General features: G+C 47.8%; 2 long non-coding RNA genes across 2 annotated transcripts; both read left to right on the top strand.

Moving 5' to 3' along the window:
* The first annotated feature begins 3,741 nt into the window (after positions 1–3,741).
* LOC139802939 (uncharacterized) lies at positions 3,742–4,183 on the top strand. Its single transcript, XR_011728824.1, has 3 exons — positions 3,742–3,899; positions 3,973–4,024; positions 4,120–4,183. It is a non-coding gene; the product is annotated as an uncharacterized lncRNA (long non-coding RNA).
* A 37-nt stretch (positions 4,184–4,220) lies between these two features.
* LOC139802966 (uncharacterized) lies at positions 4,221–4,550 on the top strand. Its single transcript, XR_011728827.1, has 3 exons — positions 4,221–4,278; positions 4,353–4,392; positions 4,477–4,550. It is a non-coding gene; the product is annotated as an uncharacterized lncRNA (long non-coding RNA).
* Positions 4,551–19,131: the final 14,581 nt, after the last annotated feature.

The following is a 19,131-nucleotide window of genomic DNA, read 5'->3' as shown; positions in this document are numbered from 1 at the left end:
GTGGGACTTGTGCCAGCGCTGTTTGCGATCTGTGGGTGTTGTTTTTTCCTTTTTTACGTCTAGGGGATGAAGAGGAACCGTGCGACTGGAAGCACATCCCAGTCAAACGATGTGGTTTTCGTTACCGACCGTGGCTTTGTGCTGCTGTCGCTCTTGAAGATAAGTTGAGGGCCCAGGGGCGGGTGGGGAGGGGCTGAGCAGAGGAGTCGAGGCTGGGAATTGCAGGTGGTGTTTTGAAGTTAGTGTAGGGGAGAGGGTTGTCTGGGAGCAGCCCCCTTTGGGTGGGTGAAGGAACAGGTTACTTTCCAGTGTGATTCCAGCGTGGGCAGGGCAGCTCCAGCTTCGGTGTGTGGGGTTGTGTGTTTTGTGTTTTTGCTGTCTTAGAGCTTCCTGAGGCCTTGATGGTCCTCTGTGTCCTCGCAGAGCAAGTCCTGCATCTTGGGCATCCTCCCGGGAAAGCCTTTCCTGATCAGCACGGCGCTAATCAGCAGCGTGTTATTCCGCACGACGAGTCTAAATTGCAGATCGGTCTCTTGACTTGGAAGTTTCTTGATGGCTGTCTTCTGCAACGTCATTCTCAATTGCATTGTCATCTGATCTCTGTCCACCCAGTTTCCCTGAGGGGGACTCGTTCCCCGCATCCGTGCGTCCTCAGGTCTTGAAGGCGGCTTCTCGGGCATCCGTCGCTTCGTTCCCTCGCTTTGCAGACGCACCGCTGTAGGTCTTATTGCCCTAAAGTCTTGGGTTCCAGAGTCCCTCTTCTTGCTGCGAGTTTTATCTTGAGGTCATGTCTTGTGACGCACATGGCTGTGTCTTTGGTCAGTCTGTGCCTGTGAGTGTTTGGCTTGGAGCTGCCCTGCCTGCCGTGTAGGTTCAGGGGCCACGGGAAGCACCACAACCTGACCGACTCGGTGTTGAGCGGCGGTCCGGTAACTTGCGTAATCCTGTTTTTCAGATCCTACGTGTCAATGACCATCAAGAAGCAGATGGAGGAGGAGAGGAGGCCGCCATCCGAAGGTTGGTCAGGGTGTGGGGTCGGTGGGAAGGTGCCTCCTTTGGCTGCTTGACCGCGTTATGGTTTGTTGTCATTTTGAAGGCGGAGGCGGCGAGCGAAGCGGGATACGGGCACCGGAGGTGGCTGTGGCAAGGTGAGCAAAGGCTGGTGGGCTGGAGGAGCAGTTATTCTCAGGTGTTGTATTATTGGCTGGTCATGAACATCCCTTGTTGTTTGTGGTTTTTTTCAGGTGCACTCCTAACCTTGTTTGGGCACCCCAAAGAGATGGCAGGCAGATGGGTGAGAGGCCAAGGTAAAGAAGCAGGAGATGGACATCACAGTGGGCTGCTTGTTGTTGGGGACAATATCTCGGCGCGTGCCTTTTGCTTTGACTTTTGCAGGTGTCACACACAGTGTCGGAGTGACAAAGCCATGTCTTGAGGAACAGCTGGAGAAGGTGAGATGTCTGTGGGCTGGGTCAGCCATGTATTAACATCAACTCTGTTAAAGGTTTCCCTTATGTTTCAGGTGCTGTGCGTGCCACCTTTGGAACCGGATGAGCATTGAAGGTGAGCTGGGGTGGTAGAGAGTGGGTTCGTGGAGCTGGTGGCTGCTGATCAGCAGAACAGTAACTCTTTCTCTTGGTTTTCTAGGTGCCCAAAGCAGTGGTGGACACAGCATTCAACTCCGGATCAAGGAGGTGAGTGGAACTGGGTGGGGCTCTTTTGAGGTGGTGGGTGTAGTATAAGTGGATGTTGATGGCTGAAGTACGCCTTCTTGGTGACACTGTTTCTGATTTTCCTCTTTTAGTGTTTGCAGGTGATGAAGAGGAAGATGCCCGTCAGACAGCGTGGTGTTTTGCTGGACATAGATCCAAAACCACCATCCCTCAGGAAGATAAGTTGAGGGACTGAACTGAAGTGCTGAGGTTGGGAGTCATTGCAGAAGGGATCTGGAAGTTTTCTGAGCAAAGGCTGGCGTGGGCTGCCTGTTGTTTTAGGCAGTATCTTGGCACGTGCTTTTGCTTCGACTTTTGCAGGTGCCACGCAAAACCACGCGTTGAGGAGCCGGTCGGAGAAGGTGAGATGGTTGCGGGCTGGCTCATCCAGAGATTTTGCTTCAACTCGGTTAAGTGTTTCCCTTTGTTTTTGCAGGAGCTGCGCGTGCCACCTTTGGAGGGGGAGGAGCGCTGGAGGTGAGACGGGATGGTAATGAGGAGGCTCGATCTCGCAAGCAGAAGAGCAATTTTGTGTCTCCTGGTATTTCAGGTGCCAGAAGCGATGGTGGCCATAATGAGTGGAAGGGGAAGGTGAGCAGGGCAAGTTGGGGGTTATGAGGAGCTTGTGGAAGGGGTTGGTATTTAGCTGACGTCCTATTTCTGGTGGCACTGCCGTTTGTTCTTGCAGATGACGAGGAGGAACTCTGTGGTTTTGGGAAGATCCCCGTCAGCCGATGTGGGTTACTTTTCTGTCCAGTGCTTCAGAGCCCCAGCTGTTTGAAAGGTAAGAGAAAGGGAGGATGGTTGGGGAGGGTCTGCGTGGAGGAGTCAAGGTTAGGAATCGCCGGCTCGGGTTTTAAAGTTACTGTAGGGGAGCGAGCTGTCCAGAAGCGGTGCCCTTTGGGTGATTGATGGGCGCCTGTCCCTCCCTGGCATGATGCTAGCAAGTGCCAGGAACTGAGTGAGCACTGGAGGTGAGGTGGCAGTGCAGGGCTTGTGGAGTAGTGTCTTCTCTCAAGCAGAACAATAGTTTTGTGCCTTTTAGGTTCCCTGAATGACGATGCCTACAGCATCCAACTCTGGAAAGCGTGGGCGAGTGGGACCCCGCAGGGCTCTTCTGCGAAGCTGGGACATTTGGAAGGGAATGGGGCTGGCTGATGTTGGACTTATTGCTGAATATTCTGGTAGGCGTTTCGGTGTTGTGGTTATGTGTATGGAGTTTTTTTTGTTTGCTTGTTTTGGTGTTGTGGTGTGACTTTTTTTTTTTTTAATGCAGGTGGCAAAGGGGAACCTTGCAAGTTGAGGATTATTCTGGGCTGCTCCTGTCTATTTTCCTGGCTAACCACGACTTTGGAGAGCCAGTCCTCTGAAAGATAAGTTGACGGACCAGTGGTGTAGAGGGGTCAAGGCTGGTGGGAGTTGTGGAAGGGGTTTTGAAGTTAGTGTAGGGGAGAGGGCAGTCTGGGAGCAGGCTCCTTTGGTCAGGTGAAGGAAGTGGGTTAATTTCTGATGTGATGCCAGTGTGGGCAGGGCAGCTCCAGCCTTGGTGTGTGGTGGCGTGTAGTTTGTGTTGTATGTCTTTGTCTTAAAGCTTTCTCAGGCCTTGATGTCCTCTCAGAGCAAGTCCCGCATCTTGACCCTCATCCCTGCAAGGCCTTTACTCATCAGCACAGTCCTAGTCAGCAGCAGCATCTTCTTGTGTGACAAGTTTGAAGTGTAGATAGGTCTTTCATCTGGGAAGCTTCCTGATGGTCATCTTCTGAAACATCATCGCCACCTGCATCAGCATCATCTCTGGTCGTGGATTTTCCCAGAGTGGGACTTTGTTCCCCGCATCCTCGTGTCATCAGGTCTTGAAGCCCGGGTTCTTCGGCGTCCCTTGATTCAGCCTCTCGTTTTGCAGTTGCATCGCCGTAGGTCTTCTTGCCCAACAGTCTTGGATCCCACAGATATTCTTTTTGCTTGGTGTTCTCTTGAGATCGAGTCTCGTAATTTGGAGGGCTGTGTCTCGAACTGGTCTGAGTGTTTGGCTTGGAGCTGCCCTTCCCGGAGTTTGCTGGAAGAGCCATAACTGAATAGTTCAGCTGTGGGGCAGTGTTCCAGTGACTTGTGTATCACTGTTTTTCAGATCCCGTGTGACAAGGATGTACATGAAAGAGCGGGAGGAGAGAAGAGCGCCGTCCAAAGGTTAGTCGGTGTTGGAGTGAAGGTCCCTCTCCTGGCTACCTGGCCACATTATGGTTTGTTTGTCCTTTTGAAGGTGAGAGCAGCCAAGGAAGCAGAATATCTGTTCCGGAGGTGGCTCTGGCAAGGTGAGCAAAGGCTGGTGTGCTGGAGGAGCAGTTATTTCTCGGGTGTTTTATTTTCGTTGAAGGCATTGGCATCCCCTGTTTTTTGTGTTTTCCAGGTGTCCTCCAAACCTACTTTTGGCACCCCACGAGGATGGCAGGCAGATGGGTGAGAGGCTGAGGCACTACCTCAGCATGTTCCTTTTGCTTTGACTTTTGCAGGTGCCACAACCATCCTTGTAGGGACAAAGACACACATTTAGGAGCGGTTGGAGAAGGTGAGATGGTGGTGGGCTGGGTCAGCCATGTATTTTACATCAAGTCACTTAAACGTTTCCTTTTGTGTTTGCAGGCGCTGTGCGTGCCACCTTTGGAACCGGATGAGCGTTGAAGTTGAGTTGAGTTGGTAGCGAGGGGTTCACGGGGCTGGTGACTTCTGATCAGCAGAACAGGAACTGTTTCTCTTGGTGTTTCAGGTGCCCCAAGCAATGGTGGCGATAGCGTTCAACTCTGGAACGAGAAGGTGCACGGTATACCATGGGGCTCCCTCGAGGAGGTGAGTGCAGCAGAAGTAGCGTGCGTTGGCTTAGGTGGGACTTGTGCCAGCGCTGTTTGCGATCTGTGGGTGTTGTTTTTTCCTTTTTTACGTCTAGGGGATGAAGAGGAACCGTGCGACTGGAAGCACATCCCAGTCAAACGATGTGGTTTTCGTTACCGACCGTGGCTTTGTGCTGCTGTCGCTCTTGAAGATAAGTTGAGGGCCCAGGGGCGGGTGGGGAGGGGCTGAGCAGAGGAGTCGAGGCTGGGAATTGCAGGTGGTGTTTTGAAGTTAGTGTAGGGGAGAGGGTTGTCTGGGAGCAGCCCCCTTTGGGTGGGTGAAGGAACAGGTTACTTTCCAGTGTGATTCCAGCGTGGGCAGGGCAGCTCCAGCTTCGGTGTGTGGGGTTGTGTGTTTTGTGTTTTTGCTGTCTTAGAGCTTCCTGAGGCCTTGATGGTCCTCTGTGTCCTCGCAGAGCAAGTCCTGCATCTTGGGCATCCTCCCGGGAAAGCCTTTCCTGATCAGCACGGCGCTAATCAGCAGCGTGTTATTCCGCACGACGAGTCTAAATTGCAGATCGGTCTCTTGACTTGGAAGTTTCTTGATGGTTGTCTTCTGCAACGTCATTCTCAATTGCATTGTCATCTGATCTCTGTCCACCCAGTTTCCCTGAGGGGGACTCGTTCCCCGCATCCGTGCGTCCTCAGGTCTTGAAGGCGGCTTCTCGGGCATCCGTCGCTTCGTTCCCTCGCTTTGCAGACGCACCGCTGTAGGTCTTATTGCCCAAAAGTCTTGGGTTCCAGAGTCCCTCACAGGACAAGTAATATTGAACATCATCCCCATGGTGTTGAACACATTTAGTCATCATCATCATCATAGTGCCACCTGGATCCTTCTTTTCTTGCATCGTGCAAATTTCTTGATAGGCATCTTTTGTAATCTTCTTTATGAACGAATGAGCATCTATGGTCATAAATTTTCCACATTTGCAACCTTGTCTCTGCATCCTTAGGTCTTGATGCTAGTCTTCTTGTACATCTGATATGTTATTTTGAAGAGTAATTATTGTAACAGGAAGTGTTCTATGACACTTGATGTCACCATGGGGCCTCCTTGCCTCACCCTTGCATCCCTGTAGATCTTCTTGGCCAACTTCTTGGACCCCAGACTAATTCTTTTGGGGAGTTTTCTGTTAATGTTTCATCTTGTAGTTTGCAGTGGTGTGTCTTGGGTTGGTCTGTGTTTGTGGGTTTGGCCTGGAGCTGCTCTGCCCAGATTGTAGAGTTGGGGATATTGAAGAGCCATAAGGGTCTCTGGTGATGTTTGCCTGTAGTTTTTAGGCCACAATTTTACAGTGATCTTCAGTGGAGCAGCCATACTCAGGCTGGGTGGGCAGTTGCTTTGATGGTGTTTGAAGGTGATGGGACCCTCATGAGAGGGTTTTTCCTGTGCAGCGCAGGAGATCGACCCTCTCAGTAGTTAACGGTTGTATGTGTATGGGTTTAAAGTTGTGGGGCTGTGTTTATTAATGGCATGAGGGTAGTAATACTCTAGATGGGTTTCCTAACTAGGATTGAGATGTCTGGAATTGTCTGTCCATTGTTCAGTGTTCCAGTGACTTGTGTAACACTTTCTTTCAGATGCAAAGGACAAATATGCGCTTGTGAGAAGAAACGAGGGAGCAGAGTGCAGTCAGGTCAGTCAGTGTGTAGTGCTGGAGGGATTGTGCTTCTGGTAGCTACCTGATTACAGTGTGTGTTTAAGTCATTTTGAAGGTAGAAGCGGTAAGCGAAGTGGGATAGTCACTGAAGGTGACTGGGGTGAGGTGAGTGATGACTAGTGGGACCAAAGAGCAGTTATTTTTTGGATGTGTTGTTGAAGTTCAAAGCATCAGTTGATGTTTATAGGTTCTATTGTAGTCACCATGTGACAACAAGAAAATTGCAGAGGCTGGGTATGCAAATTGCCAAGGTAAAGGAGTAAGAGATGGGGATTGTTGCAGGCAGGGTGCTGTTTGAGGCAGCATCTTGGTACGTTCCTTTTGTTTTTTGCAAATATCCTAAGCAGGCTCACTGGGACAAAGCTGCTGACTATAGCAAGTAGTCCGAGGCAAGGTCAGTGTCAAAGAGCAGAGAATAATGTGGCTACTCAGTGAAGCAGTTACTTTTTTGCATGAACTTTGTAGGCCACTTTTGGGACTGGATGAGCATTTGAGGTGAGCTGGGGTAGTAGCGAGGATGAACATGGAGCTGGTGACTCCCTTCAAGTATACCTGTCATTTTGTCTCTTGGTGTAGATTGGGTTCTACAAACAATGACAGATGCAGTATCTGGCATCGAATGGGTACAGAGCAGGTGAGGGGAAGCCCATGGTGCTAATCACAGAATTACCTCTATTAGAAAAGACCTTCAAGATCATAGAGTCCAACCATTAGCCTTACACTGACAAGAACTTAAGCCATATCCCTAAGTTAAGCTATTTCTATATGACTCGGGGGGTGTCTTTAGGGATGATGAGTACTTCAAGGGATGGCGAAGGAGGTTGTCGCAGAAGAGGTTTGCCAACCCATAGGATTCTTCCGGATGCTTCCTGCTGGCACTCTGCTTTTGCTTTTTCTTTTTTTTTTTTTCATGAAGACAAGCCTGGTGATTGCAGAAATATACCAGTTACCTGATGTGCCTTTTCTTGAGGAAGGAATCTGATCCCTGGCCTGCTGCAAGCTAAGCTGGGAGACCAGGAACAACTGCCCTTCAGCATGAATATTGATAGAAGATGGGAAGAGAGAGTCCAAATCAGAAATGCCTCTCATTCAAAGATGTTGCATTTTGGAAACTCCCCATCAGAGCAGATCCCAAAAGAGTCTGTGGACAACAAGACTCTTTCCTCCTTCAAAAAAAAAAAAAAAAAAAGAGGTGGTCATTCTCAAGAGGGAAGCACAGCACATCTTTCTCAAGTTGATGGTGTTTCTGGCTTTGTGGTTCACAATTGCAGCAGCTGAGATGATGAAAATGCATTCCTCTGCACGTTTTGGTACATCCAGATGTATTAACAAAGCAGAGAGTCCTTTTTGGTAAGCTTATATACTGCAGCAGTGGGGATTTGTTTGACTCCTGCAGTTTTACCCTCCCTTCTCTCCATCATCCTTCAAAAATTAAAGCCAAAGAGTTATCACAGACTTTTTTGTATCATAAATGTAACAAAAACAGTTATGTAAAGTACAAACTGCATTGTTTAGATGCTAAGAGCCCCATAATGCTTTAGATCTCATATATTACCTAGTTTAGTTAATTATCTATTCTAAATCTTTGAACAGAGAGACAGCTGGATGCTGCAGGTATCTTTTGCTGGTGTTTTGATGGAGTGCTCTGAAGTACTTTGTCTCCCTCTAAATGGGGTATTTCCCTGGGGGTTTGGTAGCATCTCATTTGGGCAGCTCTCCCTCCCGGTTGTGTAACACACAAAAAATTCCTGGTCAAATTATCCCCGTGTTTGAGATAGAAAACGTAATGGTATCGGTTAACAGTTGTACAAGTTACATGAATGCAGAAAGGAAGTGAAATACTTGCCTATAGAAGTATTTAAATAGGATACATATAAACATGTGGACACCTCATGAGCAGATGGTGAATTTATTTTTTTACTTTCAGGAGTCGTTTTTTACTTTCAGCTTTGCTGTCTAAGCAGGATGCAAGGCCGCTACTGTTGCAGCGTGTGTGTAGGTGTCTCTTGTGATACAAGTAGAGGCAGCCATACAGGGTTCTCTACGCCAGCAATGGAGTAGGGAAGGATGGAAGCTTTTTCTGCACCCAGCAAGAGCGTTGCTTTGATGTTATGAATGTAATGACAAATCCTGCCTAATAGTCTTCAGAGATGTGTTTTAAGCACTGGAGTTACAGTGGGGAGGGGTAAAGGGCTATGAGGGCTGTCAGGGTGTCTGGTAGAGGTGAGGGGGGAGTGTGGGACCAGGAGGGACAGGGGATATTTTGCTCCAGGGAGTCTGTGTGAGTGTATCAAAGCTGATGTATAAGTCAAAGCAGATATTAGATGTGTAAATGGGTATTTAAATGCTTGCTGGCTTGCTGACAGACACCAGTCCTCCAGCAACCGGAAACAGCATGTGAAGCAGCCAAACACACTCTCTATTTTGGACCTTTAAAAACCAGATGTTCCCCATTACTCAGCTGCACTCTGTTCTTTTTTTGTCCTCCTGTAACCAGAAGCAGCCAGACAGTCAGCTGCTCACTGTTCTCTGTAGTGAAATGAGGTAACCAGGTGCCACTAATTGCCAGGTAGTGGGCATGAGCTTGTGTTAAACCCACCTGTGCCTGGTTAGGGCGGGCCCCAACTGCACATGAGCAGGATTAGGGGGCCAATAAAAGGTGAGGCCTGGAGCCCAATCTCAGCTCATTCCTGAGCAAGCCAGCAGAGAGGTTAGCCGATTCGGGAGCAGTAGCTCCGAGCCAGGCTAGGCAACCCTGAGGGCAATAGACTCAGAGCACTATTCGTGAGTTTCTGCTGGAACACCTGTTTGGACCTTGGAGGGCCGTGCCCTAAGAGACATTCGCCTTGCAACAGTTCTCATTTTTGGTCCTCCAGCAACAAGGTAAGATGGGGCTTAATGGATAAGAGGTAATGGGGAAATTCTGATTGGACATAAAAAGTTCATTTGTCACCACGTGGACAGTAAAAGATGGGAATGGTCTCCTAGGAGAAGCGGTAGATTCCCCCCGTTGTAGAAAGTGTTAAGACATCAAATCCATAGCATTAGGTAGAGGGATGGACCAGATGCTCTTTGAAGGCCCCTTCCAACACGAGTGATTAAATGAATCTATCAAGTAAGAGAAAAGTGACAGATTTTGGCGAAGATCAGAGGATCTGCCAGATAGTGTGTTTCTACGCTCAGGGGACACTGGGGGTTCCTAAATTTTTAACTATCAGTTTGTCCGATTTCCGGAGACTCGTTTGTAGTTTTCCGCTGAAAAGATGGCCGACTTCCGGATACTCATTTGTAGTTTTTCGGTAAAAAGATGGCCGACTTCCGGAACCAAGTAGCCGACTTCCGGAGACTCGTTTGTAGTTTTTCGCTAAAAAGATGGCCGACTTCCGGTAACAAAATGGCCGACTTCCGGAGACGCGTTTGTAGTTTTTCGCTAAAAAGATGGCCGACTTCCGGTGACAAGATGGCCCACTTCCGGAGACTCGTTTGTAGTTTTCCGGTAAAAAGATGGCCGACTTCCGGTACCAAAATGGCCGACTTCCGGAGACTCTTTTGTAGTTTTTCGCTAAAAAGATGGCCGACTTCCGGTGACAAGATGGCCGACTTCCGGAGACTCGTTTGTAGTTTTCCGGTGAAAAGATGGCCGACTTCCGGTAACAAAATGGCCGACTTCCGGAGACTCATTTGTAGTTTTCCGCTAAAAAGATGGCCGACTTCCGGTGACAAGATGGCCGACTTCCGGAGACTCATTTGTAGTTTTCCGGTAGAAAGATGGCCGACTTCCGGTGACAAGATGGCCGACTTCCGGAGACTCATTTGTAGTTTTTCGCTCAAAAGATGCCCGACTGCCCGTCAATGGTTTTGTATCTTCTTATATTCAGTGCGTGGCAGTGTGTATTGCGGTGTTCAATTTTTAGCAGTCATCGGATTGTTTCGTTTTTGGAGACAGCGCATCTGACACGTAGGACCAATCTTAACCCTGTTATGTGAGGTAACAAGGGAAAAGTGTGAGTTTGCAGAAGTGAACAGCAGATTGATTTGGAATTAACAGAAGAGGCTTAACAACAGGTTTTGGATTTATGATCCTCACAAATAAGACGAGATCTCAAACGAATCTGTAAACGGGTTACGCAGAACTTGGAGCCCGGGGGAGAAAATTACCAGAAGCAGAAAACAACTCCACTTTGAGAGTTATCAGTGTTATAAATTACTGACTCAATATTCTGTTAATAGTTTAATTTAATTAATAAAATTGCAATAAGCAAAACAGCGCTGGGTGCGTGGGGAGCCTCCGCTCCACTCGCACACATGCCTTAAAGTTTAATCTTTTGTCTTACATTCCATACCTTAATATTCATAAATATTCTAATACATATTCATGACTGTTCTAGAACAGGCTGGATTATGTTTATTAGTTCTTGGAAGAGGCGGCCTTCAAAGGCACGTGCCCACTTTATCTCTGAGGGTCTTTTTGACCCCCATCTGGTGGTCGTTGGATGAAGTCAGTGTCTGCCTCAGTTTCCCCTCTCGTTACCCTTCGATTCCGCACATGCGCTCCTTCGCTCTTTCCTGTGCAACAATCTGCAGTCAGCAGTAAAACCACCTTAAATTGCAACGCTATGTGGTGAGCAGCAAAATCAGCTTAGATTAGCACAACAGGATGTTGTAGTGTTTTCAGGGTACAGAAACTGTGGATGTCTTGTTTCTTGTTCCCTTAAGCTTTGTAGTTACACAAAGAACAGTTATTTCATTTTAACGAATTCCTACGTTTGCATATTTCACAATATTGAAGACAGATATATTATTAGTACTCTCAAAGTTGGGTTAGCAAACACTTCATAATTATTTAACATGAATTCACAAACATCTACTACATTAGCACGTTTTTGGGCTGCGCTAGAACTAGAACAACTCACAGTAGGATATAAAGAGGCTCTGTCTGCCATAATTCCTATCATGCAATGGGTCAAATATATTCAAGATAGAGCCAAAGTGGGAGGCTATGGTGTGGCTGCCTTCCACTAGCAGCTAGCCACTGCCCCCCATGAGTAATCAAGAAGTAAACCCTGATTTTGCACTCAAAAATGAATCTTTAATGAGGTTTGAAAAAAACTTGGATCTATTCACTCATCCTGAGACGGAGCACATTTGGTTTACTGGGAGATCAGCTAAGTATGTAGGAGGAAAAAGGTTTGTGAAAGCAGTAGCTTACCCTCCCCATTCAGAGAAATTTTTTTCAAACCACGAGAGAGTGCAAAAGCAGCTAATATACTGAATTGTCTGGGCAGATATTTTAGGTAACCACCAGTAACATGTCTAGGGGAGATAGTTTAGGCAGCCCTACGATCTGCAACTTGAGCCCCAGCCAGGCCCCGGTTTCGGTCGTTACGGGGCATAAGACCGGACGTTTTCACGTTAAGAAAAGCGCAAGTCCTTCGGACTAGCGGCAACGGGATACTCGAAAAACTGGACCCTTTCTGCCGTCCTCACCTACAAGAGGACGCACCGTGTAGGATTTCCCAACTGCTGGGAAGGGTTCTCCGTGTCCTCGTCACAACCAGGGCTCCCCAGCAACCGCAGATCCAGGCAAAGTCGAACCATTACGGCAATCGGCGACACGTCTTTCTTACTCTTTATCGCTGCGTCTGTATAGTAACAATTAGATGAGTTGCTGTGTTTTGCTCTGACTTTGCTATCGCACTTCAGTTTTGTTGTTTGTTTCTGCACTTGTTCTCTTATAATTTAATACATCAGTAAATATAAACTAACTTCTTTAGTTGGGTGCCTGTGTCTTTTGCGCTGACCCCGCCCATCTGGCAAAGTATCATATTAAGTAGCAGATCTATATAGACCTCAGGACACTCTCAACTGTCCTTGAAATCTAGTGAAACCGATGCCACGTGAAACACCAAGGACAGACTAATAGAAAAGCAGCGCAGCAAGCCCCTCCCCCCTCGAGAGCCAGATAAGTCCACAGGACAGGGAGACGGCAAAATGAAAGCTAAATTTCAGGAACTAGAGTTCCATACGGAGACCAGGAAGCAAACGGATCAATTTATTTGGGGATGGCAGCAAACCGTCAGAACTTCAGGTTCAGATGAAACAACCAGTGAAATCAAAGGCACATGCAGAAGAGCCAAGAGACCAATCACCCTGGGGTAAGATGCATTTTAAAGAAACCCTTTATACAACGGGACGGGTGCACATCATGCAGACAGGTAGCGAGGTATTAAAAGGCAGAGATAAAATACACTAACTCTGGGGCAGAGGGAGAGTATGAACTCCGCTTTACTGCCAGGGGCAAAGACCACATCCAGCCACACCCAGGGTCCTCTCCGAGGAAGCGTTCAGAAAGGGACGGGGGTCCGGTCTCCCCCTCAAGACTCTGCCAGAGGGTCTTCCCGGACTCTTTTTCAACATTATGGCCCATCAGAGCCCTCTCATTCAGGGCACCGCTCCTTACGAGACCATCCTCACGCCGCCCCACACCCTTCGATCTCTGTGGTGCTCTTTTTAGCTCTCTTACTGAGACAGAATCCTTCTTCAGGCTCTCTTTGCACCCCAGAACGCTTCCTTCATTTGTTGTGATCTTAGACATCTGTTCAGTCCCTCAGCCCCCGAGGACATCCGTACATCAACTGGACACGTACGGTTTTTCCTCGTGTCCCACAGCCGCCTTTTACCTCTCTCACAGCACCCTTCTCTCACCACCACACCTCCGGAGGCCAACCTCACGCCCCCCCTCTCGGCATCCCACAGCCACCTTGCGGCTCCGTTGCGCATTTTACGCCTTTTTCTCTCCACGAGAAGCTCTTCTCACGCCGTCTGTCATTCGGTTCCCAACATCCCAGGGACGCCTGTACTCTATTAAAATCCCCTCCAGACTGCTGCTTGTGCCCCTCAGCTTTCTTCAGTGTCTTCGATCCAAAAATGACCCCTCTAACAGAACGCTGCCTTCCAGCTTGCCTTTAGCGCACTTCTAGCTTTGTTGCAGAGCTCTCACCCCTCTGAGTCTTTCAGGAGACTTTGCGAGTCCGTATCTGTGACCCACCGCACTTGTTCTTTCCTTTTTTCTGTCTAATATAAGCCTCTAATGACCTTTACTCTGTTAAGGTTCCCTTTGGGTTGAATTCTTACCTGATCACGTCGCTGAAGTTACAAGGAGAGAGAAAAAACCCAAAATTCCTCAGCCGGCATCACGGAGTCTCTCTGCTTGTCCCGCAAACTGAAGAAAGAGGAGAAAACTGACTGCTTCTCCTCTGGCTGCTTTTATACCTTGTGGTAATTGCCACCTCCTCTTTCCCAGGGGATTGTGGGAAAAGCTGTGGGCGGTGTCTGTGGTATATAAGCCACAGCCTTTGGCTAGGGGCTTCAGTCAGCTCTTGGGCTTCTCTGAGGTCAGAGCTCTCCTACTCCTGGAGCTGACTGCAGCTGTGGAGCTGTCTGGGCTGTTTGAGAAGATTCTTTAAGGTAAGAATTTTAAAACCACCAAAAGTTAGAGCTCTTTATAGCAAGATTATGCTTGCATGCAAATTTTTTTTTTCTATTTATTGCTTTTTTTTTTTTTTTTTTTTTTTTTCTATTTATTACTTTTTTTTTTTTTTTTTTTTTTTTTAATGCAGTTGTTGAAGAGGAACCTTAAAACTGCAGGAACGTGCTAGTCAGAAAACGTGGTTTCGTTGCTGGACATAAATTTAGACCCACAGCCCTCTGAAAGCTAAGTGCAGGAACTTGGTTGCAGAGGGGCTGAGGCTTGGAGTTGCAGGAGGGATTTTGAAGATGGCATCTGGGAGAGGGCTGTCTACAATTAGCCCCCTTTGAGTGGGTGAACAGAGCATGTTAGTTTCCAGGGCAGGGCAGCTCCAGCCTTGGTGTGTGGGGTTGTGTATCTTGTGTTGTCTGTCTTTGTCTTAGAGCTTCCTCCAGTCTTGATGGTCTTCTGCGTGTCCTCACAGAGCAAGTCTCGCATCTTGGGCATTATCCCTGCAAAGCCTTTCCTGATCAGCACGGTACTGATCAGCAGCGTGTTATTCTGCACAATGAGTTTAAATTGCAGATCGGTCTCTTGACTTGGAAGTTTCTTGATGGTCGTCTTCCGCAATGTCGTTCTCAATTGCGTTGTCATCTGATCTCTGTCCACCCAGTTTCCCTGAGGGGGACTTATTCCCCACATCCTTGCATCCTCAGGTCTTGAAGGCGGCTTCTCGGGCATCCGTCGCTTCGTTCCCTCGCTTTGCAGACGCATCGCCGTAGGTCTTATTGCCCAAAAGTCTTGGATTCCAGAGTCCTTCTTCTTGCTGCGAGTTTTATCTTGAGCTCAAGTCTTGTGACTCACGTGGCTGTGTCTCGGGTCAGTCTGTGCCTGTGAGTGTTTGGCTTGGAGCTGCCCTGCCTGCCGTGTAGGATCAGGGACCACAGAAGCACCGCAACCTGACCGACTCGGTGTTGAGCGGCGGTGCGGTAACTTGCGTAATCCTGTTTTTCAGATCCCGCAAGTCAAGGATGAGCAAGAAACGGATGGAGGAGGAGACAAGGGAACCAGCTGAAGGTTAGTCAGGGTGTGCAGTTGGTGGCAAGCTGCCTCCCTTGGCTACCTGATCACATTATGGTTTGTTGTCATTTTGAAGGTGGAAGCAGCGAGCGAAGCGGGGTACGGACACCAGAGGTGGCTGTGGCAAGGTGAGCGATGGCCGGTGGGCTGGAGGAGCAGTTATTCTCAGGTGTTGTATTATTGGTTGGTCATGAGCATCCCTTGTTGTTTTGTGGGTTTTTTTTTTTTGTTTTTCAGGTGCCCTCCTAACCTCATCGTGGTACCCCAAAGAGACGGCAGACAGATGGGCGAGGGGCAAAGGTAATGGAGCAGGAGATAGATGTCACAGTGGCCTGGGTGTAGTTGTAGGCAATAGCTCAGCGTGTGCCTTTTGCCTTGACTTTTGCAGGTGTCACACACAGTGCTGGAGTGACAAAGCCATGTCTTGAGGAACAGTTGGAGAAGGTGAGATGGCTGTGTGCAGAGTCGTTCACGTGTTTTATATCAACTCGGTTAAATGTTTCCTCTATTTTTGCAGGCGGTGTGCCTCCTACTGTTGAGAACAGATGACCCTTAAAGGTGAGGTGGTACAGGGGGGTTCATGGAGCTCGTGATGATCAATCATCACAACAGTAACTCTCTCTTGTTCTTTTTAGGTGCCCAAAGCAGTGGTGTAGACAGGATTGAACTCTGGATCAAGAAGGCGAGAAGAATGCTGTGGGACTCTTCTGAGGCCTCTTTTTTGTAGTGTAAGTGTTTGGAGATGGCTGAAGCGGTCCTAACTGGTGACATGGATTCTGATTTTTTCCTTTTTTTTTTTTTTTTTTTTTTCTGATTGCAGATGGTGAACAGGAATGTGTGTACTGAAGGAACGTGCCTGTCACGGAGTGGTGTTTGCTGCTGGACATAGATTCCGAACCCCAGCTCTCGGAAAGATAAGTCGAGGGACTGAATTGTTGGGCGGTTGAGGTTGGGAGTTGCTGGAGGGATTTTGAAGTTTGCTTTCTGGGAGAGGGCTGTCTGGGAGTAGCCTCCTTTGCGTGGATAAGCGGAGCGAGTTAGTTTCCTGCACGATGCTAGTGTGGGCAGGGCAGCTCCAGCCTTGGTGTCTGGGGTTGTGCGTTTTGTGTTGTCCGTCTTCGTCTCGGCGCTTCCTCAGGCCTTGATGGTCTTCTGTATGTCCTCACAGAACAAGTCCTCCGTCTTGGGCATCATCCCTGGAAAGCATTTCCTGGTCAGCAGCATCTTTTTCTTGTGTGACAGATGTAAACCATATATTGGTCTTTCATCTTGGAAGTTTCTTGATGGTCATCTTCTGAAACATCATTGCCACCTGCATCAGCATCTCTGGTCTTAGATTTTCCCAGAGCGGGAATCGATCCACACGTCCTTGTGTCCTCAGGTCTTGAAGTCCATGTTTTTTGGCATCCATCGCTTCATCTCCTAGCTTCGCAGTCACATCGCCGTAGGTCTTCTTGCCAAGCAGTCTTGGATGCCGGAGATACGCTTCTTGCTTGGTGGTCTCTTGACATAGTCTCGTGGTTTGCAGGGTTGTGTCTTGAGTTTGTGTTTGGGTTGGAGCTGCCCTGCCTGGCGTTGTAGGGTCAGGGTTTGTCGGAAGAGCCCTAAGGGAATATTCCAGCTGTTGAGCAGCATTTCAGTGACTTGCATAATACCGTTTTTCAGATGCCGTGTGACAAAGACGAGCAGAAAAAGGCTGGAGGAGGCGAGAAAGATGGCACCTGAAGGTTAGTCAGTGTTTGGTGTTGGTGGGGAGGTGCTTTCAATATTTATTAGAATCCCTGAGATTAGTTTGATTTATTTCTTACAGATGCAGAAGTCCAGGACGTGGAACAAAAAGCAAAGCAGGTGGGTAGCTGAATGTCATAGCAAGGCTTGGTAAAGTCTGTCACAGGGCAGGTGGATGTAGTTGCTCTGAGCAGCATTAATGTGGTTTTTTTTTTTTTTTTTTTTTTTTAGGTTGCAAAGCTGTGTAGAGCAGGCAGTTCATCTCAATGGGACATGACATTTGGAAGGTGAGCACTGTGAAATTGCCTGCTGGAAGTGTTAAATGTTATGAGTAGTATTGAAGTAAAAAACATTACCTGTGTATTTTTTCAGGTGGTGCCTCGGTATCCAGTTCAGACTAACATGCCTGAGGGGCATCTGGCGAAGGATTAAGGTAAAGGAGATTGGGCAATTCTCTGGGAGGGTTTTGTTGGAAGCAGCAGTATATTACAAATTGCCTTGCTCTTTTCAGGTGCCCTGTAGAGCCATTGAGGTGTCAGGAAGTACACCCATCAACTGCTTAAGAAGGTGAGATGCTAGTAAGCTCTTTCAGTAAGATCAAAGTCCTTGACCACTCGCTAAAGCATTTGCCTTTTTTTTTTTTGCAGATGCTGTCCTGGCCATTGTTGGACTTGGCTGAGCATTTGAGGTGAGGTGAGGTGGAGCGGTGGGAATGACGAGGATCATTTTACGGAGCAGAACAGTAATTTTGTCTCTCGGTCTTCTAGGTGACAGAAGCACGGCGTCTCCGATGAGCGTGTCGTACGAGGAGGGCGTGCTGTGGGACAGTCGGTGCCGGTAGACGGGACGCCCTAGGATTCTGCACGGTTTACGGAGAACCGTCTTCGGGGAGACCATCCGAACCTGCGCCTTTTCGTCTAGCAAACTGTGTTTCCACGGCAGCGCTATGTTGTATTTCATCTGTGCCTCCTTCAGGGTTTCAGTCTCAAAGCCCATCAGGTAACAAATGTGTTGTTCTGGTGTTTGGTTTTGTAGGGCTCTGTATCTGCTGTTTGGCAGTATACTGACTTTGTACTGTAGGTTTCCAGATATACATTATATGTGTGATTTAGTTCTCAGTGCCTTGCAATGCTTTGTAATTGAATTGCCATGGCTTTGTGGCCACGTGCCACAAAGGTGCTAGGTTCTGTGTCTTCAGTCCCTCCTTGTATTTCTGTATTAGAACATTTACTGCATTGTACAGTATGGTTCACGTTGGTGTCGCGCCGTACTTGACCTGGTGTCGCGCCGTACTTGACCTGGTGTCGCGCCGTACTTGACCTGGTGTCGCGCCGTACTTGACCTGGTGTCGCGCCGTACTTGACCTGGTGTCGCGCCGTACTTGACCTGGTGTCTGAGTTGTTACTCTATTTTTTTACTCAAGTGCACCAAAATAGGCTGTATTACTGTCTGTGGTTCCATTGGTGTTTTCCATGTGTGGTTGTATTGTTCTGTGAAGCCTTATGTGTGTGTTAGGGTGGCTTTGTTACAGCATGTTGTACTGTATTAGATTACAGTGCCCTATATTTGAGTGCTTATTTGAGTTTTTATTGCACTGTATTGCTATGTAATGTAATGGCGTTTGAATCTGTAGTGCGCTACATTTGCCTGTATGGGACTGTATTAGTGTGCCAGTGAGCCTATAGCATTGTAGGGGACTAGGTACACGACCCGGTGTTGCAATGTACGTGAAGGATTGATTTTGCATAGCTTTTTATTTGAATATATACTTGTACTGCCTTACTTCATTGTTTGACTTTTACAGCCCTACTTTAGAGTGGTAGATTTAGTCTGTAGTGGCTTTTGTTTGACTTTGTGATGCCTTGCAGTTTAATCCTAATTTGAGTCTGTGCTGAAATTGAGTTTGTGTAGTTGTAGTACTTGACGGAGTCATTGAAGTATTTGCCTGTAAGTAGTCTGTAATGCAGACTTAAGCAGAAGTCTGTAATGCCTTCTTTGTCTGTCTTTGTGTATAGTCCTGAATATTTGTTTACCTCCCCGCTGGACTCTGTACTTGAATATGTACTGTATTTTCAATAACGGTTTTTGACTGCATTGTGAGCGTACTCGTGTGTGTAATGCGATGGAACTGGCTGTAATTGACCGAGTATAGCGTTGTAACAATCTAGTGGTACGCATTGCCACTGCATGTGTATTGATTTGTAATTATGTATGTGTATTGCCTTGAAACCAACTGTGTACTGCCTTGTAGTGATGTACTTGAAGCTTGGACCTGGGTGTGGGTAGCCTTGGACCTGGGTGTGGGTAGCCTTGGACCTGGGTGTGGGTAGCCTTGGACCTGCCTCGTACCTGTGTGTGTGTTGCCTCGTACCTGTGTGTGTGTTGCCTCGTACCTGTGTGTGTGTTGCCTCGTACCTGTGTGTGTGTTGCCTCGTACCTGTGTGTGTGTAGTGCTGTACTTGTATTGCCTTAATTGAGTGTCTGTTTCTTTGTACTGATGTACTTATATTGCCTTATACCTGAAAGTGTATTGCCTTGTCTTGAAATGTGAATTGCCTTGTCTTGAAATGTGAATTGCCTTGTCTTGAAATGTGAAT

Source organism: Heliangelus exortis, chromosome 15 (assembly GCF_036169615.1).
Source record: "Heliangelus exortis chromosome 15, bHelExo1.hap1, whole genome shotgun sequence".
NCBI lineage: Eukaryota > Metazoa > Chordata > Aves > Apodiformes > Trochilidae > Heliangelus > Heliangelus exortis.
The sequence above is the reverse complement of the archived record's forward strand: the minus strand, read 5'-3'. Positions and strand labels throughout refer to the sequence as shown.